Source organism: Lonchura striata, chromosome 10 (assembly GCF_050655825.1).
Source record: "Lonchura striata isolate lonStrDom1 chromosome 10, ASM5065582v1, whole genome shotgun sequence".
Taxonomy (NCBI): Eukaryota; Metazoa; Chordata; class Aves; order Passeriformes; family Estrildidae; genus Lonchura; species Lonchura striata.
Genome location: NC_140712.1, coordinates 21328772 through 21340611, shown reverse-complemented (window position 1 = coordinate 21340611; position 11840 = coordinate 21328772). Strand labels below are relative to the sequence as shown.

General features: G+C 40.4%; 1 protein-coding gene across 20 annotated transcripts in view; it reads left to right on the top strand.

Annotated features, from left to right (window-relative positions):
• Positions 1 to 11840, top strand: part of FAM169B (Protein) — a 106799-nt gene that overhangs the window by 64235 nt on the left and 30724 nt on the right. For 16 of the 20 annotated variants that reach the window (XR_014957701.1, XR_014957685.1, XR_014957687.1 and 13 more), the window contains 2 exons: positions 453 to 2465; positions 5217 to 5334. The gene's annotated coding sequence lies outside the window, so the exon portion shown is untranslated. The remainder of the gene's footprint in view (positions 1 to 452; positions 2466 to 5216; positions 5335 to 11840) is intronic. The other 4 variants (XR_014957700.1, XR_014957698.1, XR_014957699.1 and 1 more) reach the window with 4 other exon arrangements.

The following is an 11840-nucleotide window of genomic DNA, read 5'->3' as shown; positions in this document are numbered from 1 at the left end:
CAAGCAAATGTCCTTAATATTTTCCCCTCTGGTAGTAAGGAAATTTTATTTTTAAAGTGGAGCTGGAACCAAATATCACTGAATCAAAGAAGGCAGCATTAATCAAAGTACATCAAAGATGTTCCTCATCAGTTGCCTGAAGCAACAGAATCTACAGCATATCATCTTTCTTATGCTAAACTGGAGAAATTCAGAGAAGAGAATTTTGTCTGTTTGCTCTCAGATGAACACAGAAATAGTATTTTCAAGGTTTCTTTAATATTTCAGTGATTTGGTCCCTTCAGCCATCATAATTTCTGAGTCCCAGACTTAGATTTCCCAGGAATGTTTTTCATATGAAAATCAATCAAACGAAGTTTTAAAACTAAATATGTTGTGAGCTGCCTCTCCCAACAAAATTACAGGGAATGTTTCCCTTTCTCAAAGTGTCTCTCTCTGTTCTCCCTCTCTAGGCCATGGCAATGGTACCCCATGGGCCCTCGGTGCCTCACTGCAGATGCATTTTCCTTGTGGTTTCATAGTACCTAGAAGGAACAAGCACCTCAGCTGGATAAACACACATCATTTCCTGTTCAAGTAAGAAAGTTGCCCTCAGTTCAATCTTTTCTGGTTTTCCCTAATGCAGAACTTATTGCTGCTTGTATTTACTACTGCTTTACAGAAGATCCAATTGTTACCTAAAAACTATTGGATACTGAGTACAATGAAGTGATTCTTATGCTGTATAGACATGCCTTATTTTTAGATCTTAATTACAATTACTCAAGCAGTTGATAAAACACACAGCAGCAAAACCTCTTGGTGCATCCTGAGGACTTTGGGTGCAGCTCTGGAAGATACCCAGGCCTTTCATGTGGATTACACAGAATTTCATGTGGATTGCCAGAAATAAAATCCAGCAATGTGAGAGCATGATCAACCTGCGGAGCCACCAAGGTCAGAGCTGTGGTTTTATGGTTTTCTAGGTCATTGTGCACCTCCTTACTAACGAGTCCCAGAGCATTTTGCAGAATGTGAGCCCATGGACTGAGTCCTGTTCCCTGCCTGGGACACGCTGGCATTTCAGTGCCAGCGACACTTTGCTCTGGTTGTTACAGGAGGAAGTGAGGAACAGAAGTTCCCCATCTGAAACTGCAGGGGGAAATTTAGTGTACTAGAATGTAATTATCCAAACTGGAGCACGGCCAGGATCCTGGAGTTAATAATACCCTCTGCTCTTGCAAAAAGTGTCATAGGAGCCTTAATGACTGTTAGTGGTCAGCAGGCTTCACATCACCTCTCCAAGACTGATATTAAACAATCAGAAATGTGGGTATTACAGTCTGTTGTGTAACACAAATATTTCTGGATGGCCTGTGGCTGCAGTCTTCAGGTTGAGGAGGGAATTAAGTCAAACAGCCAGGGAGGAGACATTAGTCTTAATAAAAATGATCCCATTAAAGGCAAATGACATGCAATTGCTGAAGAAGAGCTGAGATGTGCCCTGAAGTCTCCATAAGGTAGTTTTGGGTACACCAAATCACTAACCATCTTCAGTGACCATGGAGTTTGGGGGAACAGAATAAAAAGAAGTTTCCAGCATCCTTTGTATAATAGGGTCATCTCCTCTGGAAATCTGTAGTATGAATTGACCCTGATTTCTGTAGTAGTGGGAGCTATGTGCAAATGAGTTGGGAAGTGGGTGTAAGTGGCAAGATTACATTGTGCTAATTAGCCTGGCATTGATGAACTGTACAAAGCCTGGGAACTTCCACAGCAGGAAAGGGAGCACATCACAGAGAATCCCTTTCGTCACAACTGACTTGTGCCATGGGACTTCAATTAAAAACCAGACCAGGCCACTTTGACTTATGCTTTAATGAGAAATCAGGTTTTTTTTTTTTTTTTTTTTTTTTTTTTTTTTTAATAATATTTTAAAAATTGTCTGTCTGCTTCTAACAGTGCAGCCCATCCTGATGGGAGATGAGGTGCTAATTATCTCTCTTGGAGGCTTTTTCTGAGCACAAGGTTTGTTATTCTGTATTGCACCTGGCACCACAGGCTCTGGGTCTTGGGATTAGTGGCATTACTGCCAGCAGTAATAAAGAGTAGAAGGCCAATGATCCTGTATGTTGTTAAAATGAAGAAAGACTTGCACACTTCTCCCCCTTAGTACGTCCCAGTACATTGGTACTTACACCATAACAGTATTGTCTCAGGGAATATAAGTCTGCGACAGGATATTGCTGCTTTAACCACCTGAACTGCCTTTTAGTTCCAGTTTCAACTCAGTGTCACAAATATTACCCCTGTTTAAGATTAATTTGTGACAAAATGTCATATTAATACAGCTATATTTCCCAGGGGATAAATATGGCCTTTTGAAGAGCAGCCATGGCTGAATGCTATATAGGACTACAGAGAATTATCAACAGGCTTTTGCTTTAGCAAATGTCATGCTACCAGAAGAATGGTGCAGTTTGTGGGTAAGTATAGTCTATGAACCATTTTATTGTAAGAGGGAGGTTATGATATTTTCTTCCTATTAATCCATATCTCATCCCTAATTATATTAGCATCTCTCAGTGACACCTGATTAAGGATCTGAGGAGGAAACTGTCAGTTACCTATTACTCCATCAGCATTGTATCACATTTACTTTTGGCATCTTAGCTACTAAGATGTTTGCCTTGAGGTTTGTGTATCATTGGTAGAATTACTCCAGATTTACACCAATGGCTGTGCAATCACAGTTGATCTCTATGTGATGCTGAGGAGTTTTCTTGTAAGGAGTTAAATCCAGCACCAGTGGTAAGCATTGTAATTTCAGTGAAACCAATAACATCCGCACCTGCATGTGCTAAGGCTGATTTTGGAACAGTTTATCAGGTATTTTCTTTGAACTGAGGTAGAATAAACTTTGTATTTCATTGCACCTTCGGTACCTGTAGTATGCCTTGGATATGTCTGAGCTATTGAAACCAAACTTCTTAACAGCCCTCAGATGTAAGGAAAAAGAAGATGAAAAGAATCCTAAAACTAATCTCTTGCCTCATGGCATTCCACCAAGATGACTCAGAAAATGACAAGGGAACCAGACTGCAAATTAGGCTCTAGTGCTTGTTGGAGACATTTGCCACCAGTTAAAATGAGTTATTGAAACAGTAAAAGCTGAGGACTTCAGAGCAACTTTGATTGACAACAATAATTACACTTATTCGTGTTCTTCTAAGAAATACAGTGCAAGCTAGGCATAATAAATGTATGAAAATGATATTCAACATCTGAGCAGAAGTAGATGCAGGCCCAAACAGTTTAAATGTCTTCTGTACAAATTTCTGCACATTTTTATGTGTTAAAAGTAGCAGTAGTTACCAGGCAGGTGTGTAAGTTTGCTTTACAGGAGTAGTGAGCTAATCATTGAATGTTTCCTAAAGAAGCCTCTGTGAGTAAAGGCTGTCTTGCACCCAAAGCAGCCTGAGGGCTCAGGAGAGAAAATGCAGTTCATGGGGCACTCTCACCTGATCCTTGCAGGCTGTCTCTGCAGGAGTGCCTAATGATTCTTTGAATCACAGCCAGATACTGCCAGAGTGATCAAATGATGTCTTTGGTACCCAAGACTGAGACTCCACAATGGTCCTCACAGGCAGAGAGGAGGTGGAGCTGATGTGTGTGGACTTCTGTATCCACAAACAGCTTGGTGCCTTGGGTGGGGAACCCTCCAAAAAATCTAAAATTAGGAGCTCTTCCTTCTGGCTAACCAGGCTTACTCTCATCTGACAGGTGAGTGTTTCCAACATCAGGCTTTTCTAGACAATGCCTTAGGACAGGGCTGGGCACTAAAGGGTTGGGAGTACTCAAGTTTTAGGTGCCCTTTCTTGTGTGTCTGTGCTGTCTAATGCCATGATGGGCTAACACGTGACAATATAAAATAACCATTTTTTTGTAGCTAGTAACCATTTCTTTTTTCATCTTCCTAATTTGATATTTGCCTTGCATCTCCTCCTCCTGCTGCTGCAGTTATGATTGAAGACCCTGTACCCTCCCACCTCTCTCACACAGTGAAGCCAGGCTTGTAGCTGTGCTCTGCTAGCAGGTGCTTCCAATTTCTGCAGTAGATGTTTCTGCTGTGAGAAAATGACTTTCCCTCTCCCCTGTCCTGGTCAGGGAGCTGGATTCGTTTTATAACACCAGGCATAGTGTGGGAGAAGGCAGTGCTGTAGCTGACCCTTCTTACAAGGCCACAACAGTGCCAGGAAAGTGACTGGAGACCAGGGGTTTGTTCATTGACCCTCGTACATCACATTTCTGGGAGTTCATCAGCAGGGTTAACATTCACAGGGAAAGGGAAAATAAGAAGTTAGTCAATCCACAAGTGCCAATGAAGAGTTAAATTAATGGAGGAAAAGGAAAAAAAATTCTTAATGCTGGAGAATGGTTCTGCTGGCTTACTTATCAGGTTCATGCTGAGCCCAGTCATAATTGGAATGTACCCTTTGTAAAGTTTATTGGGTCCTGGGGCAGCTTGTTACTGAACCGGTCAATTAATCTATTTTTTTTTTTTAATGAGTTAGGGGATTTCCTTTTGTGGAAAATCACCAGGAAACCTGACCAAATGCCCACAGCTTTGGGAAAGTGTGGCCTTAACATATAGAAAGCCCTTCCTCCACAATTAAGAGAGGAAATAGACACCTCCCCTTATGGGCAGCATATCTGACCAATCCAGGAACAAAATAGATGGGATTTCACCATTGACTTGCAGGTTGTCAAGGGAGGATCACCATGAAACAAGATTACTTGAATGCAGCTTGGTGTTGAAGGAAATAAAACTGTTGAGTCTCCCTGCTGAGAGACAAATGATTTCCATTTAAAAACCTGTTTGTTCCATGCTGTAACTCCCAATGTAGCAATAATTAATGATATCAGAAGGTTACGAAAGACATTCTGTTGTGCTTGCTCTGTTCTAGGCATGAAATTGGATTAACATGAAGATAAACTTAGACTTTAAATCTGTTGAGGAAATCAGTAATTATGTCAAAATTCACAAATACTAATCTTTTTAAGTGTGGCAAGATACTGTTCATCTATCAGCAAAACATCCTCCTTTGTCAGAATTCTTTTGAAAGGTTAATTTCTTAAAATACTTGCATTTCCAGCATTAGAATATTGTGGAGATACAGCTTGTTGAATAAACACAAACAATCTTACCTCTGGAATCGTGGTTATTTCTGTTTCAGTGGCATCCAGCCAGTGCCCTCTCATGAGGAAGAATCAATTTGCAAAGTATTAACTCCTTGGGTTCTGCTGAGGAAAGGTGACCACCCATGAAAACAACTGACATGAAAAGAATGCAAGGTATGGCAGTGCATACTTATTAAAAGTGTATATTTGCTGGAAATGAGCACATGGAAACACCGTTGGCTTTAGGGATAAGAAATAGGTGCAATTACAAAGGCTCTGGAATTAATTTAGGTAGAAATTCACTGTGTGGTTGGAAGGAGAAGGGACTGCATGTCTTATATTTTCAAATATTTAATGAGTCCAGTGCTGGCCCTGATGATGCCATAGCTATTTTTAGAGAGCTTCTGTAAAACCACAGAGGTGACAGAGCTGTGTCAATGTGTGCAGTGATTCAGTCTGCAGAGGAACCTGCTCAGGTGTAGCTTTGTGTCTACTGATACTCCTGGGGTGGAAGCTGGGCCTGATGCACCCACTGAAGCTGTAGTCACACCTTCCCATTGCTATTTAGATCTACCCTGAGGGAGCACATGAGCTTTGAGCGCCCATTTAATTAAATAGCTTTGTAGAACAATTGTAGTAGAAATAGAAAAGAATAACCTTCAGTGCTTGATTCCCTTCTCAGAGGGAATGCAGGTAGTGAACACTTGTATAAATCTATTAGGAAGGGTCCTCAATACCATCAACCATGAAATGTCCATCCAAAACCACTTGAGAGTTAGAAATCTTACTGCAAGAAAATGAAAGTAGTTTCATTCTTTCTTCATTCTTTTAAAATGCAGGTGAAAAAGAAAAGGTTTCAAATCAGGAAGGTGTTTGGGAGGCTGAGGAGGCTGTCTGTAGGTATGTGCTGCTGGGGCAGCACAGAGGTGCTGTAGTTCAAAAGGCTGGCAAGTGTCTCAGTGAAATGTTGCTTTGCTTTAGTGCACAGTGCTGGCAATAAGAGAGGCTGTTTGTAGCATCAAGTGGGTAGCATGTGAGAAAGGTGAGTTTGGCATCTGAATGGTAGGAAAATCTGAGCTGAAGGCTAACAGATAATTTCAGTATTTTGGTGAACAGAGTTTTGAACAGAGAACTGGATTTTTTTTTTCCCTTAGGTAGAAAAAAAGATAAGGAAATAATTCTACAATTCTACATTTTAAATGTTATTATTTGTAGAATTATTTTAAATGTGTTTGCATAAAGCAAAACAAGTCCCCCATCTTTTATATACACCCAGCCACATCTAGCCTCTTCATAAAAGTCTGTGTTGAAAAAGAGTATGCAACCTATACAGGTATTTCTTGTAGCCATACAGTAGTTTCTCAACACTTGAAAATCTCACATTCTGCTTACCTGCACATTAACCTAACTCCTTTTTCTAATGGGGATCATTTAGTTCTTCTAATCTATAAAACTCTTTCAATTTTTGGATGATATTTACAAAATCTCTCTCTTCTGTTTTCTACGAGAGCTGTCATCATGGTAAACATGAAGAAACAGGATATGAATGCAGAGAGTGGCTGTGGCTGACCTGTGGTGCAGGGACAGCAGCTCCTGTTCAGCAGGTCTGGTCTCTGCATCTGCCTGATCCATGGGCAGAACATGGCTTTTTCCATTTCCTGGCTGGCGGAGTCAAACCAGCACACCCTGAGCTGTGGCATGTAGCCTTACTGGTCAGTTGGGTCAAACATAAGGATACTGGTTCATTATTTTTCATGTTATTATATATTCCTTCATTTTACCAATTTCTTTTTTATTTTTTCCTATGCCTCTTTCTTTATCATAGGCTGCTTGTATGGGCTCAGCCATAAAATCATCTATCCATGAAAGAAACATCCTTCTATTTATTGTGTCTATTTTTTATGACAACTTCTACTTTGAATTTATTTTATTTAACAATACTCTACTTCTTTCCTTTCAGTACATTATAACTACTCCTTCCTGTGTCATTTGGAACTGGCCAAAGTTGGCAGATCTCAAATTTCTTTTTGCTCTTTGAAATGTGCAGTTTCTTTCTCCTTCAGTGATAATGGGCATTGTGTTTCCTTAGAAATATTTTTGGGGGCCTATTATACCTCAGCCACTTCAGTTGGCAAACTGAAGGCTTGGAAACAAATTAGCTTGGATGGCAGCCCAAGCTGTCAAAATGAGCCTTCCATTCATTACTGAATCATCCACCTCCTGCATTTAGATCTTCAGCCCCACTTTTCCAGTAAGCTTCTCAGTAGAGTTCTTGGAATTCTTTTTTCTGTCACTTTTGAACTAAACTCCTCCACTCTACTTCATTTACGACCACACAGCAAAGCTACTTCCCCATTATCTGAAAGCAGTGAACTAATAACGCCAGTATAGAGGGCAGAGCTGGTCATCGTTTTTGGTAGAAGACATTAAAATTATATTTTTCTCACATATTATTCCTCTATGAATTACCTGAGGCCGAGGCCTTGATCATTTTGTCAGGCAAGAAATTCCAGGTAGAAAAACTGATTCCTACATGGGTGTCATTAAAATTGTATTATTAGCATTGCTCTGAAATGATCTGGAGATGAGGTAGGAAGGTCTTGTATCACTTACGGCCTTCAAATACTCTCCCCCACTTCTTTCTGGGCTTTGGGGTTTCTTTGTGTGGTTTTTTTTTTCTGCTTGGTTTTTCTTCTCCCCTTTCTTTGTCAATAAACATTTTCTTAGAGGAATAAATCTCTCAGAAATATTTTATAGCACCTTTTCCCTCTTTTCACTTGGTGTTAATATGGACTTTGTTAAGAGAATTTTCAGAACAAAACATTTTGGTTTTGTGCATTAATTTTTTCCCCCCACCATTGTAGGAAAATCTTTTTGTGTTTCTATTTCAAGCAGTATTTTTTAAAATACAAAAACTATTCCAATTGTAAGTGAAAGGTAGTTAAAACAAGTTAGCATGTTTGGAGGTTCCAGTACAGTCTGGAAATTATCGGAACTGTGTGGGAGATTTGTGGAGGAGAGCAGTGTCCAGGCAGAGGCATATTCTTGGCACTCCTTCTGTGGGGTAGACAAGGAGAGCTGGTGTAAAGACCAGGAGGCTTCAGATTTCTACTGGATATTTCTTCAAAAATCCATGAAATAACCTTGATTCTACAGTAAAATTCTGTCTGACTGAAATCCAACAGAATGATAGGGAAGGAGGCAAATTTCTTGGTCAAAACCCACATTCTCAGAATGTACAGTGTTACTATTAGAGATTCTGGAGAAATTTCCACTGGCAATGTAGCTGTTGGGATGAAGTGTCCAGGAAGGAACAAGTGTAAAACCTTGTAAAGTTTTAGAAGGAACTTAGAAAGTTAGGAAAAATACATATATATTTGTAGCAGAAAGGGAACTTTAGTTCTTCATTATTAGGTTTGAAGCTGGACCAGAAAAGGTGTTTAGACTTTTCTCATGGGAAGGGTCACACCTTTATTTCTTATTTCTCACTAAAATCATGTGTGCCCCTCCAGTCTGAATATAGACCAGCATGACTTGTGGCTTGGAGAACAAAAGCCTTGGACCACAAGGACTTCAGATATCTGGAAAAACACGGAGAGAGTGTGGGGACAGCTGCTAGGCTGTGTAAGTCTAGAAGGTACCTATTCACTTGGTCACTACTGCCTTGCTTTGGTCTCAAGCAATGTTTTGCTGCTCTGGAGCTGCACTCTTTATTCAGTCACTTCTTATCTTCCTAAGCCCAAGTTGGGCCAATAACCCCAGCAACTCTATTTTTGCTATGCTTGTCAGCTGGGAAGTGAAGAATAATCTGGAAAACTGCTTTTTAGATTCAAGTTCAGTTGTAAATAACTGCTGCTGCACACAAAAAGTTGAATAATAATGGCATGGGATGAACTGAATTTTGCAGAAAGTGTAATAAGGTTTTTTTCCCCAAATAACAGAACTCCTGATTTATGGACAAAGCAGATTAGAAGAGACAGGACACCCACAGGCCTCTCTCACTTTCAATAGCAGCAGAGTAATTCAGATGTGGCCTAAAACAGGTACAGCATCAAGGCAGCTGAGGTTCTGTGATTCTGTCATCAGGTGAAAACAAGCACATAAAGCAGCAAATTGACAGGGAGAAGCCAAGCCCAGCAGGGCACACAGGGGTTTTCTGTGATATATCCTACAAACTGAGGTCATTTTCTAAGCCATTTTCTACTGCCCCACATGAAGATGGATACTAGTGAGTTAGCAAAGCAGATTTGATTGCAGTAGCACTTCTTGTGATACAACTTCATGTCTTTTTTTTCCTTAACCAACTTCTCTGGGATTCTGACACAATTACAATTCTGTTACAAAAATTAAAAAAAAAATCTATAGTATTGTTCTTCTAAGCAGGTAAGTCTATTTTCCTCTTTTGTCGTGCAGGAATGTTGCCTCCCAAATTAAATATGCATTTAGCAAAAGTACACTGTGGTGATTATTGCAATTCAGGGACTAACGATTTCCTTTCTCTCAAGCTTTCCTGCTATGCAGTTGGTTGTGTTTCCACACTTCTGGTGGTGAATTAACTCCCTGTGGATAACATAGCTTCACTTGCAGCAGATGTCAAGACTCTTAATCAGAATTTAAGTAGCTTCAATTACATTTACTTAATTCACTTTGGAAGTGGAGTAAGTTAAATTGAATTAGACCTACTTTAATTCTGAATATGTCCACACAGATATTCAATGCATTTCAGCTAATTTGTTCTAAAAATTAATTCAGGTTCTGTTTGCAAGCACTCTCCAAAGTACAGACACAGAGCCTGTGGGTGCTGGAGATAAGGAGTAGGGAGGGACAGACAATGCTGGGTATGAAAGGCATGGCTGGGGACATTTGGGTGCAATAAGTGCAATTCCATAGCAAACAAGAAATGTATTTAGCCCCTGTACTATAAATCTTAGATCTTTTTGTGCCTGGTTAGAATGAAATGTGCTTGGAGAGCAGGCGCCCCCATGCCTGGGTTTGCTCTTTGGAATGCAACTGCAATCAAGGTGGTTGAAATTGTAATATATAGACAGATGTCATGGTAAATGGAACAAAAAAATGTATGTGTTGGCAACTGTGGCCAACTGCAGAGCTTCTGAGGAGGATAAAACTCTGCACTAATCCCTGGTGCCTTCCCCCAGCAGAAGTTAGCAGGGGTTCAGGATTTCCTGAGTCAGAAATGGAGTTTTAGAGCAATTATTAATTGCTCATAATGGATTTTTCCCATGACTTGCTGAGCACTTTAGCACTTTACTAAAACAGAAATGTTTACTATTGCCTGCATGGTCTCTGTCATTTGTATTACCTACCCATCATTTGTAGAATGCAGTTCTGGGATTAATCCTGCAGGTACATGGCCAACAAAATAAAGAATGGCCTTATGAAGCTTGCAAAGTTATTATCCACCATGTCCTGAACAAGCACACAGTCCTGATCATCCTCTCTCAAAAAGGATGTGATAGAAAAGGAGAAGATACAGAGCGGGGCAACAAGGATGTGTAAAGTTTTTAAATGGATTTCCTGGAAGAGATGAAATAGAATAGGGCAGTTAGGTTTGGAAGAGAGACAGGTAATACAGGTGTGTGTGAAGTCATAAATGGCATGGCAAAAATGAACTGGAAATTACTATCCCCTGTTATAATGTAAGACTAAAGGGGCAATGAAGGAAATTTTAAGGTAGCTACTTTAGACCAGAACAAACAGAACTGCTTTTTCACACAGTGCATAATTCAGTTGTGGAACTTATTGCTGACAGATATAGATTCAAGAAGCAATTAGACAAAGTCATGGAAAATAGGTCCATCAGGGGCTATTAAAAACGCTGATGCAGATGCAACCTCTGGCTCAGGAAATCCCCATCTGGCAGATTGCCAGAAGCTGGAAGGTGGAAGAAGCATCACTCTAGGCCTGATGTGTTTCTCTGGTCTTTCTCTAAGTAACCAGCAGTGGGTTGCTGTTTACTGCGAGTTTCAAACCTCTATGGAAGGTTGTGCCTTCTTAGGCTTTTATTTATCCCTTCTTGGGCATTGCTGGTATTCCATGTATCCTATTGTTTACTTCCCTTTCTTTACCAGGGCAGTGTTATAATTTGGATGTTTGATTTTTGGCAATAGTTGAGTTGTGCTGTCTGAAGCATAAAGTGTCAGCCTGCTGTTGTGACAGTACAGTAATGCATAAGCCACCATAATTAACCCTGTGACAAAACACAGGTTCCACATCCCCATCCCTACCCACATGGGTGAATGGGAATGATTAGCAGTTCAGTGCTTACAGGAAGCAATTGATGGTCTGGCAGAAAAAAGGAGGGAGTGAATTCCAGAGTGCCTACCTCCATCCTTTTAAGCCACTTTAAGATTAACAGTCACTGGTGGGGCTGTCCAGGCTGCCTAGCACCATTATAAAGAAAGGTGTTACATTTCTAGGCTGGACTTTTCTCTTGTAATTTTCAGTTGTAGAAATCTGTGGGTTGCATTAATTCATCTGTAGAGGCTGAGTTAAAGGAGAGAGATTGGTTTGCTGGAATCATGCCCCTGAAATGGGGAACAGCAGGGAAGTGGCCCCTGCCAGAGCAGTGTGATAGGAGCAAGAAATAGCAGGTACAGTCCTGGAAATACAGAGCCAGCTCCTGCCTCAGCACTAATTTCTGGCACAACATTGAGCAAATC